This window comes from Cebus imitator, unplaced genomic scaffold (genome assembly GCF_001604975.1).
Source record: "Cebus imitator isolate Cc_AM_T3 unplaced genomic scaffold, Cebus_imitator-1.0 Scaffold37, whole genome shotgun sequence".
Taxonomy (NCBI): Eukaryota; Metazoa; Chordata; class Mammalia; order Primates; family Cebidae; genus Cebus; species Cebus imitator.
In genome coordinates this window covers 10,105,361-10,124,799 of record NW_016107352.1, presented here as the reverse complement: position 1 = coordinate 10,124,799, position 19,439 = coordinate 10,105,361, and positions in this window count along the sequence as shown.

Sequence of the window (19,439 nt, the reverse complement as noted above, 5' to 3'; positions counted from 1 at the left end):
CAGTGCTTAAGCATTTTTATAGTTATCTGTCCTTTTTTCAGAGATTATTTTCATTATCTATTTTTCAATATCCATTCCATATGCAAGGTGACCATAATCCAACATAAGATCCAGCTTTATCTTTGTATTTCTTCTAGAGACACTCCAGACTCAAAACGATAAGAGAACCATAACTGCACTTTGTTGGAGAAAGGTATGTCCATTGCTATTTTTCTGGTCCTCTCATGGTAATATTCTTAGATTGAAAGATTTGTAGCAGCTAAAAACCAATCAGCAATGAGTTAAAACACCACCACCATTTATCTTCTTTAGCTTTAGTATGATAATTTGCACTGTTCATAATACGAGATCTATTTCTGTTCTTTGTCTTTAAGAAATCTGAAATGCTTAATCAAAGTGTATTTTTCCTTGTCTCAATCTAACAGATGCTATCTCAAGAAAAACCTTTGTAGATAATGAGAAGCTCCATGCTCAACTCTGGAGACATTTCAGAACTGATGAGTAGAAGTGGCAATGTAGGAAATTTTTGGTTCATATGATGATCCGTCCATCTGTAAGTGAAGAAAAAGTGGTACCACGTTTCCTTGATTTTCGTACAGATATGGTTGTACCACCCTTCCTTGATTTTCATACAGATATGGTTAAGTAGGCCTTCTGCGTTAAATCAGAGGGAAAGTAAATAGGCTATGTTCACAGTATTATGTATAAATTGATTGATATTTTTCTCAGAAAGTATCCACATACAAATGCCAATATTCCTAAGAGACATATTTCTTCTGAACTGAAAATATCAAGCCAGTGTATTTATGACTGTGACATATAAAAACGAAGAAATAGACTAGAAATGTTTCCTCTTCCAAGGTGACACACATCAGTCATCTTGGAAGTACATTTCGGTGTGATGTGCATCAAAATATGTGTACTTAGTACCATTCTGCCTCTTGGTAATACAATATAGATTCCAGGAAATAGACTCCTATTGATGTTCAATTATGAAGACTAGCTTTCTGGGACTGACATTTTTTTACTTGGATTAGATGTAGGTGTTTTTTTTTTTAAATACATGTATTCTGATTTTTCTAACATTCTATGATTGCTGGTAATAGGGAAAAGGAGTAAAAAATCTTGAGAATTTCCTTGAAGTATTTCCGCTAGAGCAGCTCTTTTCCAACTAAAAAGAATATCTGTCCATTTACCTTAAACTTTGCATAATAATGTATTCATGATTGTTTGGCTATCCATGATTAGTTGAATAAAGATCACTAAAATTATGAGTGACCTTACTCTTTCTAGGAAATTTAACAATATTTGTTAAAAAGATAGTTCAATATAACAATGGTTTCTATTACACAGATTCCTCTCCAAAAGTGAAAGCAAAGCCTATGGCTAGTATCTCTTTCTCTTTTATTTTTATTAATAATATAGTCACCATACCATCCCTGTGGTTACACCATAACTTTACAAAAGTGTGCGTCTAATCACAATGTTTTGTATTAAGATCAGCACCACATTAACTTGGGAAATAAGCATCGAAACCTGGTTCTATCCTTTATGCATGCCAGCGGTGCTAAAACATGTTTTTTATTGGCCCTGAAAAGGAAGAAAAACAACTCAGTGCTATTTTTTTCTACCATTGACCTCTTGAGAGTAAGACTGCTTTTAAAAAAGTAATTGCTTTATGATTGATGTACAAGAATTTGTAGATATCTAATGTATATAACTTTAAGCATTCGGGGATAACTATGAACCCTTGAACCCTTAAAACCGTCATTGCTATCAATGCCATAAACTTACTTACACATCACCTCCAGATATTTCCTCTCATTCCCTTTGTTTGTTTCCTTTTGTGGTTAGAGTACTTAGCCTTAAGATCTATCCTCTCGGAAAATTTTTAAGTACATCAAGTTTCGCTTATGCAAAGATTTCTCTTTATATGTCAACTCAGACTAAAGGAACCTAGAAAAGTAGGCAAATCATTATTCAAAAATGAAATCCTTTCTGAGGTAAGCAGGCAATCAAGACTTGCATCATAATGGAGGAAATAAATAAGATGCTTGGCCATAACTTTGGCTTTTATCAAATTAAAGGAGGGAGAGCAGAGGGAATATTTGCTTCCCTTGAGCATCTTATCCAGAAGTGATGCCTTTACAACTTTGTAAAATCATGTTGAAATTGCATTTATTAAGGCTGTGTTGAAGAAAAATAGTAGAGGAAGCAGCTAGAAATGAAGAATATGAGACAAGCAGAACATTTTGGTATAAACTCCCCTCTATCTAGAGCATATTCCTTTACCAAGTAATGGCTTAGACCTTGCCTATCACAAGCTGATGCTTTCTTCTCTCCTGCAAGAGCCTGGCAGCTCCACTGCCATTATTGGCCCACAGTTACTCCCTTGTATCTGACTTCCTTTGTGACTGTCAGAGCCAGCGTGTCTTACTGCTTTCTAGAGTCCAACCCAGATTACCCTTTTCCCTCCTGTCTACCAGTCACTAGAATTGACAGATGACCCATGAATAAAACTTTTCAGTATTTGGCATTGGTTAAAAGCACATTTTTTATTTGCCTAGCTGTCGGTATTCCAAATGAAAATGAAAAATTTCAGTCAAAGCTAATCATAGTTCTAAGAATGTAATCCCTATCATTGCTTAATATTTTTGGCTTAAATATAGATTAATAATAAACCTAGGTCTAGAATTACAGGTGCATAGACTTTCAATACTTTTACATTGTTTTTATATTGAAAAAGAAAACAACTGTAAAAATCATTCTAAACACATTGACTATAAAAGGGGTTCTATGCATATATGTCATGCATTAATAGACAACTGACTCATTGACATAACTTATTTCTCTTTCCATTATAGTGTGAGCATTTTCTCATGATGTAAAATAATCTACCAAAACCTTATCTCCAATAGGTAAATACAATTTTATAATATAGTTATATAATAATTAGTTTAATATTTTAAATTTGTTAGACATTCAAGTTGTTTCCAACTTTTGATTATGTAACATTAGATAGAATATCTTAGCATACAAGCATTTGACTGCATTTCTGATTACCTCCTTAGACTGGGATGTAGGAGTGAATCAAAGTACATATCATTTTTAAGTTCAAGATATACACTGCCCCATTGTTTCCAGAGAAATTGTAAAAGTTTGTATCTCATCAGCAGAATATGACCATTTCTGTTTTACTGTACATCTAGCAGCATTTTGTGTAATCCTTCTAAGACATTTTCTAATTTGATAAGGAAAATGACACTCAATTTAACTTTATTTGCATTTTTATTGCAAATGTGGTTGAAGTTTTTTAGATACATGTATTATCCACTGAAATTTTCTTTTCTGTGTATCATCTTTTTATATCTTCTGCCTGTATTTTACTTTTACTATTTTTCTAGATGGGGGTAGATCTTACTATGTAGCCCAGGCTGGTCTTGAATTCCTGGCCTCAAGCAATCCTTCTGCTTCAGTTTATGAAAGCACTGAGATTATAGGCATGGCCACTGTGCCTGACTACTTTTTTTGGTCTTTACGCTTTTAACAGTTTCCGGATTAGAAAAGCAAACTTAATTCTTTATATGTAACTAAATGTCACTGCATATTTATTTGGGAAGATAAACTTGTTACATTTTTTGTAGAAAGAAGTTCTCATAGGAATTCTTTAATTTAGCTGTTATGCTTTGCTTTTTAATGTTTCCATGCCTTTTAAAACACCATCTTCAGATGGAGCTTAGAATACATTGGAAATCACCTGGTGAGTATGAGAAGTATAATTGGTAAAGTACGCTGACAAGGGTTTCAGCTCCTAGTTGTTTATCTGGGCCACACTGACAAAGAACATCATAGACTGATGGTATAAACAGTGATTCATCCAGCTACCTCAAGTTTATTTCACTGTTTGTTAGTATCTCTATACAGAATAGGTATTAAAGAAGAAGATGAAATTATGATTAATTTTGCTCCCTGTAATATTGGTCCCCTTGGTAAGGAAATTTATTAAAGTTAGTATCTAAAATAAGGTTTCATGAATTATGTATAGATTTCATAAAATTTCTTTCACATGAAATTGATAGTTTATAATTGCTAAGTGAAAAGAGTACAAAATCTTTTTTTAAATTATGGAATAGTTTTTAAAATTTCTTTTGAAATGAAAATACACACACACACACACACACACACACACACACACACATACACCCCTCTTATATAGGGTGCCTATCTGTCTATATTGTGTCTTTTATGATGGTTAAAGAGGGATTTCTCCTATAGAACTGCAAAGCTGAGACTCGGGGTTCCAAGGAAAGACTCTCTTCTGGTGCCAGTGGTGAAAACCAGGCTAAGGCTCAGTCATAATGATAAAATCAAAATCGTGGGAGGGAGCAGAGAAGTCATCTACTTATATATGAATAGAAACAGAGTGAGAAAAATATCTTACATGCAAAACGAAACATTTTACAAATCTGTTTTTCAAAAATTTCCAAATATACTCCTGCTTTTCTGTGGACTTCATTAATGAGAACATACATTAATAAGAAACTGTCTCAGCTTTTGAAACAACTCACATTAGGAACTTGCTGAATCAAGCCATCTGTATATCTTCTACTTGCTCCAGGCAGTGGATTTATGAATGACTTACAGAGAAATTATAAGATGCTTTAGCTATTTCAGGTAGTTTTAATTAGTGCTCTCACATAGCAGAGTTCAGATAATTTTATAACATTAAAATCAATATTGTTCAACATGATTAAAAAATACTTTTTTTCTCCCAATAAATTTGCCTTGTATTAGTTTCTTCTTGGATGAAGTGTGTATATATTTTATGACAAGCAAATTTAGCATTCAAACTTAAAAACATTCTTGAAATCACTGATATTAATATTGACTGTCTAAGACTTTCTATTATTTTTCTATAAATGTTTCAGTATCTTCTGAGATTAATTTTTAAGAACTTATAATGTAGTGAATAACTTTTTAAAAAGCTCTGATTTTTTTTAATCTCGAATTATACCTTACTCTGAAAGTAATTGATGAACAAAACCACTTGATAAAAATGATATTACCAGCACAGAAGGGCCTGGAAGACCCAATAAGTTATTATGTTGTTCATAAACAAGAGGATTAGTCTATGTTTGTACTCTGAATTCTGGATATTATAATTTAATTGCAAAAATTAATAATGGTGATTATCAATAAAAGACTTTTTATTTTCTTGAGAAACTAAATATATTACAACTCTGAAGTCAAATACAATCCATTGGGGAATGAAAAGAACAAGATGTTTTACACATTTAAGAGTAGCACATAAAGCAAAATAAAAACAAAAAATGAAAATGTGGAGGGAGGTACCCTCCTAATTTAGGGAAATCAAAACACAACACAGAAAGTTTTCTGAATTAAAATAAATTTCTAGAAATCATATCTTAAAAGTTGAAATCCTGACTACATATACTGATGGTTTTTCAACCTCTGGTTTTTTATAAGCTAAATATCAGTGGATATGAAAAATTAATATGCCTAAAATGAATGGCAAGCAAATTATTAGAGTTTTTTAGAAAGTAACAGAGTGATGAAATGTTGAGTGGAAAAAACCAGTATGGACTGTATATGTATAAATGCTCCTCTCTAGCAAATGATACACATCACAAGAACCAAAAAGCCGTGTTTATTTCTTATTTTTTTAGAGTAGCCTGTTAAGTTTAAAAAATGAGAGAACCATTTTCAGACTTCCTTTTATTTATTTACAAGAGAAATTGCAACACTTATTACAAATTATTTGAAACTGAGAGAAAAATATATAGCCTTAGATTTTAGTAATTTTCAGAAATACTAAGTGAAAGAGTTCTATATATGTATTTAAGTATTTTCTGTGATAAATGACTGGTTCCCAGGAAAGAAAGAGGGACATCTACCTTGGGTGAAACAAATAATAGTTGTACATAAAGTTAACTCATGAATATAAAAATTCATTTGAAGACAGATACTCAAGCCTGGTCTCCTGGGGCACCAGTACCTCTCTTAGATTTTAGTTTTTTGCTTTCTTCCACTCCAGCTGACAGTGATGTCCATTAGGTATTGAGGCCTTGTAGGTCACAGTCCATTTGAGATCCTGATGAACACTATGAACTACCTTCCTTTAAAAGTATTTTTCTTCAAAGAAAATTATGGCTATAATTCCAGAGACTTCATAGAATCTGAAGTTGATTCATAAATAACAGAACTCAGGATAACATCCTTGTCCTAAGAAAAAAAGTGATGTACATATATGGAGGCCATAATGGCTAAATTTTAAAACAGTTGGAATTTTCACATATTGGGGGCATGGTAATAAAAAGATCTTTGGTTATTTTATCTATGCATTTTACCTTTTTAAAAATTACCAGTGATAAATAAAAAACTCTTTTGGTCAGAACTACATTTACTTGTTTTCAAGGTTAATTTTAATTTTAAATATATTTGTGAGACTTTAATTTAGTGTTAGTTGAATGAGATATGATTATAACACTTTCTTTGGTGTAGTCAGAGAAAGTCTTTGCTTTAAAAAGGAATCAAACTGATTTTTATGGAATTCCTTTTCAAGTCAATTTTTTTCCCAGAGACAATCATGTCCATGATTTGTTTGGAAAAAACAGCCTTTTGGTATCACATAAGGTGGGGTCAGAACACGGATTTAGGTTCAATAAGCAGTTTGACATAGCTAATGTACTGTTCCCCTAGTTAAAGTAATATTCAGACATTTCCTTTTTTTTTTTTTTCTGGTTTGAGTAACAGGCTATTGATGTATTGAGATGAATTATCACTTAAACAAAAACCGGAATGCCATGCCTATTTTGTGCATTTCTGTTTATATTCTTATTTTTGTTTTTTGTATATATTTTATTTGAAATAAAACTTTCTAATGACAATGCTTTTTAGAATACTTGAAAGTACTTAAAGACATATTTATAAAGACAAAATAGTGCACTAAGGTTTTCAGTTCTATTTATTGAATCTTCATGTTTTTATAGAAGTAGTTTGTATATACAGAATGGCATGTATTTACATGGGGAGGCGTTGTAGTTCCTGCTGTGTATGCTTACGCATTAAACCATGATACTGTAGGTAAATGCAGGTTTTGTTCTATGTAAATAAGTGAGATGATGGGTCTTTCTACTAATCCATATTTACATGCATTGTCTGGATTTTTACTGGTGAGAGTGAATTTAGTTAATAACCATAGTGCTCTATGGAAATGTATATTGGAAAGTTAAAAACATCATATAAACATAAGGGAACATCATTATATGTGAGTTAACTTTTATTATTATTTGCTTTTATGATGTAAACAAATAACATTTACAACCATGATTGAATTTATTAGTGCAATCCACTAAAATACTGAAATACACTTTGGCATGAAAGGAACTGCTCAGCTGGGTGAATATTGACGAAACTACGTGGATTATGTGTCACACAGCTCTTTTCATGTTCATGAAGAGTTATCAATTGTGGGTGAGAGAGGAATTTCACATGATGAGCTTCTAGTAAAACAAAACATAGCTCTGGAGGCAGGGATGGATTTACCAGGAAACCAATGAAGCACAAGCTTTGAGGTCTCTTACAATCTTCCACTGACTCCTTACTTCCAAGTCCTAGCAAGGGGCCTTAGAAATGCCTGTGAGTATTCGCTTTTGTAACATTCCCAGAAGTACAGTGTTTTATATGGAATCAGTTAAGACAGTCCTCTCCTCACCTTACTTTCTTTATACTTTTCTTATGGTAAGTATACTATGGTAATTAGAGTGATTGCAGTCATTTTTGAAATCTGGCTAAAAGAGAAAGCTGAGGATGCATTGAGGTTGAGCATGTTATGATATATTTATGTGGTTAACAGTCTCTTCCATGAATATTTCTGTCATTATTAGCTTCCTCTGTGTAGGAATGACTTTCTATCATCCTCCTTTCCAATTCAGGTGGTGTCAGGTCACAAGGATGTCAGCATCCGAGTCAGAGGCCTGTCACTGTATAAACATGCCCAACAGTATCAGTGGAATTGTGCGTAATGCTGAAAAACTTGGTCTTGAAATATACATGCTCAAAAGCTAGTCTCAGGAAATTCATCCAAATCCTATAGCTTATAAAAGAAAGAAATAGTAGCCTTAAAAATTTACACAATAGTGCTAGTGATGAGCTATGAAATTTTAATAATTTTTTCTATATTATTATTAATAAAAATTTTCTATCTTCTATGCCAGAAGCCTGAATTTTATCTTCCTTTTCTCTTTATAGAAAATGTTGTAACACTTTTGTCACTTGAGGAGATACTCAAAAGGTATGTAGCCAAAAATAGTGTAGGAAAAAGTATTTTAGAAGCATGTGAGGCAGTTATTAAAAAATATATACAATTTGTTTGCATTTTGTATTGTAGATATTTTTCATCTTTTAAAATTATGCGATATGTTGTGATTTTACTTTCTAAATAATGTTCACGATTGTATCTGATTTTGTATGAATAATTTTGCATTCTTTTTTATGAGGAGGGTGCAGATAATGTAAACTTCAGACCTCATAAAACCTGGCTTTGTCCCTTACTTGAGAACTTTGAAAGAAGAATGCTAGCTAGCGAATGTTCAAAGAGGAAGGAACAAGCAGCTGTCCAATGACCTTTTTTCTTACGGCTTTCTAAGTTGATTACTGACACTGTCACCAAGGTCAGCCTGCAGGGGAATAGATTTCTTTCTCTTTATTTACCTATCTATATCTCCCCTACTAAAGTGCACCAAAATTGTTACAGTCAGTCATCTTTGTGTGGTAGGATTATTAATAGTTTTAAAAATATATATTCTTTTGACATTATATTAATTTTCTACATTGAAAAATATTGCTTTCATTTAAAAAATAAAAGTTATTGTTTTAAAGAATTGGCTCAAACATGGACAAGTTGAGAGTGTCCCCATTGGCACAGTTCAAATAGATTTTGTTTATATTATTGCCTTTTTACTACATCAAAGACCCTAGAATTACCTACATAATTAATTTATTATGATTTCAGTTTTTACATGCATGAAAAAATAAGAGGAAGGTGAACATAAATCACATGATGTATGGTAAATATTCAAGCTTATAGAGCAGCCTTTTCCGAGGGAAGCATAACCTATTCCTTGCAAGCTATTAATATCTTTCACCTCCCATCCTGTCGGAGTAATCTGTGGAGAGACATTTGATTGATTAGCTCTGGAATCCTCCCCTTCCCACTTCCTTCTCTGGCCCCTCCTGGTCCACATGGACCTCTGTAGAAAGCAGCGAGGGATGACTGGGGATAAAGGCTCATCTCTGGAGAGCGCTGCCAACCTCACTTTGCTCCAAGTCTCCACATAACACAACCAACCTTCCAGACACAAAGGACACACCTCCTGACTCCATCTCTTTTTCTTGTTTTTTTCTCTTTACATACTGGTATTTTCTCACAGGGAGATAATTCCCATTCATGCCTAGAAAGAACATTTCACCCTCAAAACTATTGGTGAGAGACTCCTTGAAGAAAGAGGTTCCCTGTTCTTGTGGAGGAGAGGATTTAGTAAGGCAGTGCTGGGGTTCAGACAGCCTCTACAGGCCTACTTTGTCTCTTGTTTAAGTTTTTAGGAAGAGAGGTTTTAGAGAGAGAAAATTGCTTTCCAAAGGGAAACTCTAGAAAGAGGAAGAATAAACAGGGCTGAACCTTTGAAGGAAAATGGAAGGAGTTGGAAGACAGAGGGAGGAACAAAAATAACTAATAAGAATTTCTGGGGCTGGTTGTGGTGGATCACACCTGTAATCCCAGTACTTTGGGAGGCTGAGGTCGTAGATCGCTTGAGTCCAGGAGTTCCAGAGCAGCCTGGGCAATATGGCAAGACCCCATCTCTAAAAAAAATATACAAAAATTAGCTGGGCATGGTGGTGATTGTAGTCTCAGCTACTGGTGAGACTGAAGCAGGAAGATCCCTTGAGCTCAGAGAGTGAGGCTGCAGTGAACTGTAATGCCATTGCACTCCAGCCTGCACCACTGAGTGAGACTTTCTCAAAAAAAGAAAAAAAATTCTTAGTTTCTTCTTATGAAATATGCAATATAGGCCTCCTCTTTTTGCTCCTGTGTGAGAATGTTGAAGAAAAGTCTTTGGCTTGATGTACAGTCCTGATTCCTCTGGATTCCTTTTGGGAGGAAGCTTAGAACAGGAGCAACTGAGGCCAGGTTCCAGTAAGTGCCTGGATGCTAGACAGCAGGGGAGCTGACATCCCGGTGTGCAAGGTAACAGTGTGGAGAATAAAGGAGTGAAGAGAATTAAGAAAACATGGACTATTTTAATCAAACTGCAATGAAGCATGCAGAGACCTATGGAGAATACAAAGATAGCTGTTTTATTGTAGCAGGGACATGGACTTTATGGCTGGCAATTTAGGGGTTTCAAGCTCTTTATGTTGTTTACTTGTGGTATATGTTTGACAGGTAATTTCCATTTTTCAAGTCATTTTGGAAATGACACTAATTCGAATAACTTCCCTGGATAGGTTTCTATTTTTGGTGAGAATTTTTAACAAATGGTGCAAAAGTGTATTATTGGAATACTTGAACCCTTATTTATATATGGCCACTGTGGTCTCTGATACAAGATAAGGTAATGCTTATTTATGTTATAATTACTGTAGCTCTAAACCCCACTAGAAATCAACCCTAAGCATTCTCCTGGCTTTTTCAATGTCCCACACTCTTGCCTCATGTTTAATCTGGAACAATGCCCCAGCCATTTTTCTAGCGACGCCACTGCTGATGGTCTCCTAGGCCTTGGTATAGGGGTACTCTGTGTGCTCATATTTTTCACAGCACAGCTGAGAAGGGGCGGTGACTTTATTTTTTTTTTTTTTTTTTTGAGATGGACTCTTACTTTGTCACCATGCTGGAGTGCAGTGGTGCCATCTCAGCTCACTGCAACCTCCACCTCCTGGGTTCAAGTGATTCTCCTGCCTCAGCTTCCCAAGTAGCTGGGACTACAGGTATGTGCCACCACACCCAGCTAATTTTTATATTCTTAGTAGATATGAGGTTTCACCATGTTGGCCAGGATGGTCTCAATCTCTTGACCTCATGATCTGCCCACCTCAGCCTTCCAAAGTGCTGGGATTACAGGCGTGAGCCACCACGCCCAGCATGGGCTGTGACTTTTAACATCTAGAATACATTGCAGTGTTAAAGCAGAAACACGACTTAGAGGATGAACTCCGCCTGCCTCAGTCCTTCAGAGGCAGGCTGTCTGCCTAGCTAATCACATTCTCTAGACAGAAGTCAGTTCACCCACAACTGAATGCTCCAGGCATTTTTTCACCCCAGAGTCTATGCCCAATTCCTCCTATTCTCCAAGAATAAAGCAAATGCTTATCTCTCAAGGCCAAAACCTTGCTCATTTCCCATTTCTTTTTTTTAACATTTTATTATTATTTTATTTTTATTTTATTTTTTATTTCATTTTAGGTTTTGGGGTACATGTGAAGAACATGCAAGATTGTTGCATAGGTACACACATGGCAATGTGATTTGCTGCCTTCTTCCCCTTCACCTATATCTGGCATTTCTCCCCATGCTATCTCTCCCCAACTCCCCATCCCCCACTGTCCCTCCCCTATTTCCCCCCAACAGACCCCAGTGTGTAGTGCTTCCCTCCCTGTGTCCATGTGTTCCCATTGTTCAACACCCGCCTATGAGTGAAAACGTGGTGTTTGATTTTCTGCTTTTGTGTCAGTTTGCTGAGAATGATAGTTTCCAGGTTCATCCATGTCCCTACATGAACTCATCATTTTTGATGGCTGCATAATATTCCATGGTGTATATGTGCCATATTTTCCCTGTCCAGTCTATCATCGATGGGCATTTGGGTTAGTTCCAGGTCTTTGCTATTGTAAACAGTGCTGCAATGAACATTCATGTGCATGAGTCCTTATAGTAGAATGATTTATAATCCTTTGGATATATACCCAGTAATAGGATTGCTGGGTCAAATGGAATTTCTATTTCTAGGTCCTTGAGGAATCGCTCATTTCCCATTTCAGACTTAATTCTTACTGGGTTTCTTTTTTTTTTTTTTTTTGAGATGGAGTCTCACTCTATCATCCAGGCTGGAGTGCAGTGGTGCGATTTTGGCTCACTGCTACCTTCATCTCCCGGGTTCATGTGATTCTCCTGTCTAGGACTCCCAAGTAGCTGGGATTACAGGCATGTGTCACCATACCCAGCTAATTTTCATATTTTTTAGTAGATAGAGGGTTTCATCATGTTGGCCAGGCTGGTCTCGAACTCTTGATCTCAAGTGATCAGCCCACCTTGGCCTCCCAAAGTGGTGGGATTACAGGCATGAGCCACCATGCCTGGCCCTCACTGAGTTTCTTAACAGTAAAATCATATGCCTTTTCTTCAGGTGGGTACCTCTACCATCACCACAGGGAAGAATCTGGCTCTATGGCCCAGAGAAGACTGTCAGAGTATATGGCAGTACATTTGACTAAGTCTGACATAGTCAAATGTACTGTGTGTGTGTGTGTACTCAAATACGTACACACACACACACACACACACACACACACACACACACACACACGGTGATTAATGTAGCATGCCAAGTCCAGCCTATATTGCCTAATGTTTTAAGTCCAGTTCTGCTCCTGCCTAACTATTTTTCCTCCAGTCTAGGCAGGAGGAAAGATGGTTCCTGATAGATTGTGAGAAAAATGCATCTCTAAGAATATCCCCCAGGGAAAAAGGATTATTTTTAGCAGATGGGCTGTTCTTGCATTTGATTTAACATTTGTCTGTTGGTCTGAAACATCTGCTTTGGGACACTTCATTGCAGTATGAATCCCCAGAAACAATAAGGAAGTAGTAACTCCCACTAACAGGCCCTTTCAATAGGGTCCCTCCCAGAATGACATAAAGCACTGCCTGTATTTCAGGGTGCTAGATCTGCCAGTAATTTCGTCAAAGGCAGTTTTTTCAACTACTAAAATGAAAAAGGTCGAAGCGGCCTTATATATGTGTTATATGACCATTAGTGGCCATCATTAAAAACAAAAGAGAGAGAATGAAATACCATGCATTTAAAACAAGATGTTATTTAACTGAATGTCTATCTTAGAATTTGAATAATTGTTTCTTATGAGCTGTTTTTCACATTATCAACAGATGTTTAAAAGTCAGAACTATTGACATTTTGGGTGCATATGTAGTAAACAATATACACTATACTAAAATTTATTTGTTAGCTAAACAAAAATTTCGTACTAAAATTTATTTCTGAATTAGCATGCATTGTCCTTAAATGTGTCTAGACCAAAATCTGAGTCAAAAATTTTAAGCCCAAAATGATTCTGATAAATAATTTTCTACTTTAAAAATAGTCAGAAATTTTACTACCAAATATACTTGCCAATGGCTGAGTAGGGTTTTCTGCTTTTAATAATATTTTAAGCCATTTTTAACAAATTAGGATCAAGCTCTAATGGACTTCAAAGTACGAAACCATACCCGTTAAATTACAAATTTGAAATAGCTCTTCTTAACCTTAATAATGGCAAATAAAACATTTTATTATTTTGTTTGTGTAAATTTAAGGGCTACAAGTGCAGTTTTGTAATATAGATACATTAAGTTAGTGAAGTCTGGGCTTTTCGGATAACCATCACCCAAGTAGCGAACATTGTACCCATTAAGTAATCTCTCACCCCTCATCCTCCCAACCAACCCATCCTTCTGAGTCTCCAGCGACTATTATTCCGCACCCTCTGCCCATGCATACACTCTAGCCCCCACTTATAAGTGAAAACATGTGGAATTTGTTTTTCTATTTATGAGTTGTTTCATTTAAAATAATGGCTTCCAGTTCTATCCATGTTGCTGCAAAAGACATGATTGCATTTTTTTTGTGTGTGACTTAATAGCATTCCATTTATATGTTTATCATGTTTTCTTTATCCAGTCATCTGTTGACGGACACTTTAGGTTCCCAAAGCACAAACATTGGCTTGGAAATCTTGTCCATCATCTTGATTAGGCTCCTGGCTTTGTTTTATGTTTCCTACTCTCAGTTTTCTTTTGATCCAAGTCTTTTCCTTAAAAAAAGTTAATATTAATTTGTTTTGTTACTGTAGAAGCAATATATAAACAAATATATGCATTCTAACAATTTGAAGTCTATGAAAACATTAAGATGCCCTTTCCTACTCCATTTCCAACTCTGTAAGGTACCAACTATAACAATTTGATAAGTATTCCTATAGACATTTTTCTAAGTTAATACCATCATTTAGAATGACAGACATGAATATTTTAGTTTACAATTGCAAACAAATAAATATTTATATAATGCACAGTGAACCTTTCTTTTTCACTTGGTATATGATGGACTTCTCTACAAATCAATACATATTATTGATCATACAAATCAACCTGAATCTGGGCAGGTTTATGATCAGTTCCACCAGTAGAACACAGTAAAAGTAATTCTATGTGATTTCAGAAAAGGGCCATTGGCTTCCACATCGTTCTCTTGGGATGCTTGCTCTGGGATGAACCAGTAACTCAGTAAGAAGTCTGCTTTATGGTAGACTTTATGGCAGAATATTCCACAGTATAACTTTCAGTATAACTGTTTTTAAATATCTTATGAAAATTACATGAGATAATACTATACTTGGCCATTTGTGACACAAAGCAAGTTATCAGTAATTTTGGCTGTTATTTATAGTAATTATGATGGACAACATTCTGAATTTTTACCCCTAAAATACCTCTAAAATCTCTTTCCTATTGTGGAACTTAATTTCTTTGGAGACGTTTACGAATATTCTCACATACTTAAATGTAAGAAAGGTATCATATGAGCTCTTTTAGAGGAACAGGATAACAAACAGCACAGACATTTCCACTGTTGAAATGTTTTTCCTATTAAATTAGTGTCAGTAATGACTTTGGGTTTTAGTTTGTCTTACCATGTAATGGTAGTTCTAAAACACAGATCAAAGTTCTTTGACTCTCTTTCCATTGAGAGGTGGAAGTCTCTGTAGTTGCCCCTGAATCTGGGCAGGTTTATGATCAGTTCCACCAGTAGAACACAGTAAAAGTAATTCTATGTGACTTCAGAGGAAGGCCATTGGCTTCCACATCATTCTCTTGGGATGTTTGCTGTGGGATGAACCAGTAACTCAGTAAGAAGTCTGCTTACTCTGAATCTACTACCTTCAAACAAACAAGAACTCCCAAACCCAAAACATTACTATTTACAAATCTTTTTATGGTGAGGGATCAAGCATGATGTAACAAATAAAAATATTAAAAAGAAGGTGAATAAAAACAGGAAATGTTAAGAGTAGTTGTCTCTGGCTACTGTGGCTATTGCTCATATTTTTCAGCTTTTTAGAATTACATATTAGCCTTCCCAAAACATTTATTTCAAAGCATGTATTGACATTATTATCAAAGCAAAATAAGAAAATACAGGGAAAATAAGTTATATTATTCTTGATATATTAAACTTTAATAATATGTTGTTATTTTTAAAATGTTTCCCTCATTGTTCTCTAAACATACAGTTATTAACTAAAAAGAGGAAAAAATTTAGAAGCCCGTGGATAGACTAAGTTTATTGTTTCTACCTAAAAGATAGGAAGAGATTAAAATTATTCATTGAAATATCAGTCTTTTCTGGGGGGTCTGTTGGCTAAACAAAATATTTTCACATGAATGAAGGATTGTTTTTCTATAAGCAATATAAGAAAGGTGTTTCATAGCATGCCAGAATTAAAAATATGGTGAAATAAGCCATATGGCACACAATAAATCAGAGTGAGTCACATGAGAATCAAATGTCAGGTCTGTAAGTTACATGTTTTGTCTTTTTAGAAAGTATTTACAGCTGTAAACTGACATTGGCACACATACAAATGTACACACACAAACATACACCTATTTTCTTCTTATTGACTATAATTTAAAGTTCTTTGTATTTATTTTTAGTAATAACATTTTTATTTTATGATATAAACAATACTAATACAGTAATGTCATTAAATAATGAAATAAAATTATGACTATTCAAATTATGTATGTAAACCCATGAAAGGTAATATCACCGCATTAGGTATTTATTTCTTAGTAAAATGCTTGGCAATGTTAAGGCATATATTAGAAACAAGAGCCTAATGCTGATTTAATAAAATAAAAAAATTTCTAATTTGTTTTTCCAGACTAAGGAAAAGTCTCCTGAGAATTGTTTTGTTTTTGCTATGACTGTTGCTCTTAATGCTGATACTATGTTGTTACCAAACCTCATTATACTTTCAAGTATAAAAGGAGCTGGAAGAAACTTATGGCATAATTTTATAGACCATCAATTTCTCAAATTCATAAAATCCTAGGATCCCATAGTCTCAGTAAATATTTATCGGCTGAATTAAATTAAATTAAATTTAAATGGATACTTTGACAAATATAATGAATGACATATGACCATTATTACTGTATACTGGCAGATATAAACAAGATTTATTTGATTTTTAACAGCATAAAATGTTTCTCTTTTCCTTTAGAGAAGACACATGCTCATTAACATCTTATTACTGTTGTTCTCAAAGTTCATCATTATCTTTGAACTTCACCTTTAATAAACTCTTTTTTCTTCTGCCTGGCTGCTTTACTCTCTAGTTTGTGTAGGCTACCTACCATGAGAATTTCCTTATGCTTTGTGATTTTGTGGGAAGCTTAGGGGAAAAAATGGATAGGCACCAAAGTTTTTTATAGACTGCATCTATAAAGAAAAAAGTAACAGTATGGCTACTTGTGGCCTGATTACACAAGATTCTAATTCCTTGAATTACTAACAAGTAGCTTTGACAATAATAATTTGGCAAACTATTAAACAACTGAGGTGCTGTTGAATCAATTAGAAACCAGACCCAACTTTTTGGTGTAACAGTTCTGTGGAACATGCCTCGATGAAGAATAGCTTCTTGCGTCTGGTGGTGGGAATAGACTTGGGAGCATGGGGAAAACACTGATCTGGAACTGAGTAGGACAGCTGTGTTGAATACAACATTTATTAGATAATGCAACTCACAAATTTAGCTTTCTAAGTGACCTGTGAGCGAAAGCAAAGTGCCCTGAGGTAGTCAAAGACATAGTCAGGGAGGGATCTATAACATTATTATCACCAGTCAAGCCCTAAAGAGAGTCTGGATCATAAAAAATGAGTTGCCTCTAGCAATAGGAGTATAAGATTAGTGAGAGGGGCTGTTCATGCCCATACATAGCCTCTTTTCTCATTGAATTCAAATTAGATAGTTAGGTAGATGAATATATAGACATACATTCTTGTATGCCAATGTTCATTGCAGCATTATTCAAATTAGTCAAAAATGGAAATATTCCAAGTTCCTATCAACAGATAAATGAATAAACAAAATGTAATATGTATACATTGATGAAATATTATTCCATGAATACTAACAATGCCCAAGCTGAGAATCAAATCAAGAACTGAACTTTTTTACAACAGCTGCAAAGGGAAAATAAAATACCTAGGAATATGTGTAACCAAGGAAGTGAAAGGTCTCCACAAAGGGAACTATAAAACGCCACTGAAAGAAACATAGGTGACACAACAGATGGAAACACATGCCAAGTTCATGGATTAGAAGACTCAATATTGCAAAAATGACCAGCCTTCCAAAGCAATCTACAGATTCAATGCAATTCCCATCAAAATATTAACATTATTTTTCCTATAATTTGAGAAAACAATCATAAAATTCAAATGGTATCAAGAAAAAGCTTGAATAGCCAAAGAAATCCTTAGCAAAAAGGACAAATCTCGAGGCTTCACATTACTGGACTTCAAATTATAATGATACAGGACAGGCAAGCCCCAGAGTTGGGGATTAGCCTGAGAGGGTTCTTGGCTTCTCCAAAGGGAGGAGTTCAAGGGTGACCCAGTGGTGTTGAACTTTTATTGAAGTAGCAGTGTACAGCAGCATCAGAGGTACTGCTCCTTGGGGAACAGGGCTACCCCATAGACAGTATGCTCAGAATAGCAGCTCAGAGGCAGCTCTGTACTCATATTTTATACCCAATTTTTCTTATATGCAAATTAAAGCATGCTTATACAGAAATTTCTAGGAAAAATATGGAAACTTCTGGGTTGTTGGGTTGTGCTGTGGGAAGGGGCACTAACTTTCCAGGTGTTGCTGTGGCAATGGTAAACTGACATGGCACACTGATGGGCTTGTGCTATGAAAAGCTGCTTCTGCCCCAGCCTTGTTTTATGTAGTCTTCCTTTTGGTCTGGTGTCCGAGCCCTGCCTCCAGAGTCAAGTCTTGCCTCCTACCTTAATACTTCGGGCTATAATTACCAAAACAGCATGGTACTCCCATAAAAGCTGGCACACAGACCAATGAAACAGAATAGAGAACCCAGAAGCAGAGCCAAATACTTATCAACCAACTGATCTTTGAAAAAGCATGAAAAAACGTAAGTTGAGGAACAGTACAACCTATTTAATAAAATGAGACCTCAAATCCCAACCTTTCCCCCTTTTTTCTGTTAACAATATTAGGTTTTGTTGTCTGCTGGACACTGATGTGTTTATCGATGGGTCAGTTAGGCAAGGCAGTTCTTGCTTTTATTCTGGTTTACAACCTAGGATTTACAAATAACATAAGACAATTATGAGTACAATTAGCAACATTCTTTTCCAGTTAAAGAGTGACTCCCAGGAATGGGGTTTTAACTAGGAGAGCTGATCTTGCACACCTTTCTATCATTTGGGGCCAGATTATCTACAAAAGCAGCTGTTTGTACTGACTTTTAATAGATGCCACTGCAATGCTGGTAGTTCCCTGGACGACTATGGCTGACACTATCAAGACTGTAAGTGCAACTGTGAATCTTTTGTGTCTGACCTGTAGTGTTATTTGGCATTTCAGTTTACAGTATGCCATTACTGAGGAATTTTACTGGGGGTATGTATGTAAATTTGTTTTAGTTAAGCAGTTGGTGTTGTTAGAAGCTATGAAAGAGGTGTTAGGTTAAGTAATAGGGCAGAGAAGTAGCTTAGAAGATGGGCTTTATAGAGCATAGCAAGCACAGGTTGCAGACAAAGTGAGAGAATTAAAAATGAAGCAGGATTTGCTTAGCCTTTTAAATTCTTTTTCTTTTGAGGTAGCTGCATTATTCTGCAGGGTTTTTCTTAGGCTGGCTTGAGTTTCTTCTTCTTTTCATTCTTTAATAAGGACGCAATCTCCAGGCTGGTGCTAGTCTACTGGAAATTCTAGGAGTTGTGCCTGTGCTAAGTGACTTTTTATATTCTTTGTAAAAGAGCAGGTTAGTGCTTTAAGACAAACTTGTTATGCTTTATTTTAATGTTTATATAAAAACTGAAAGACAC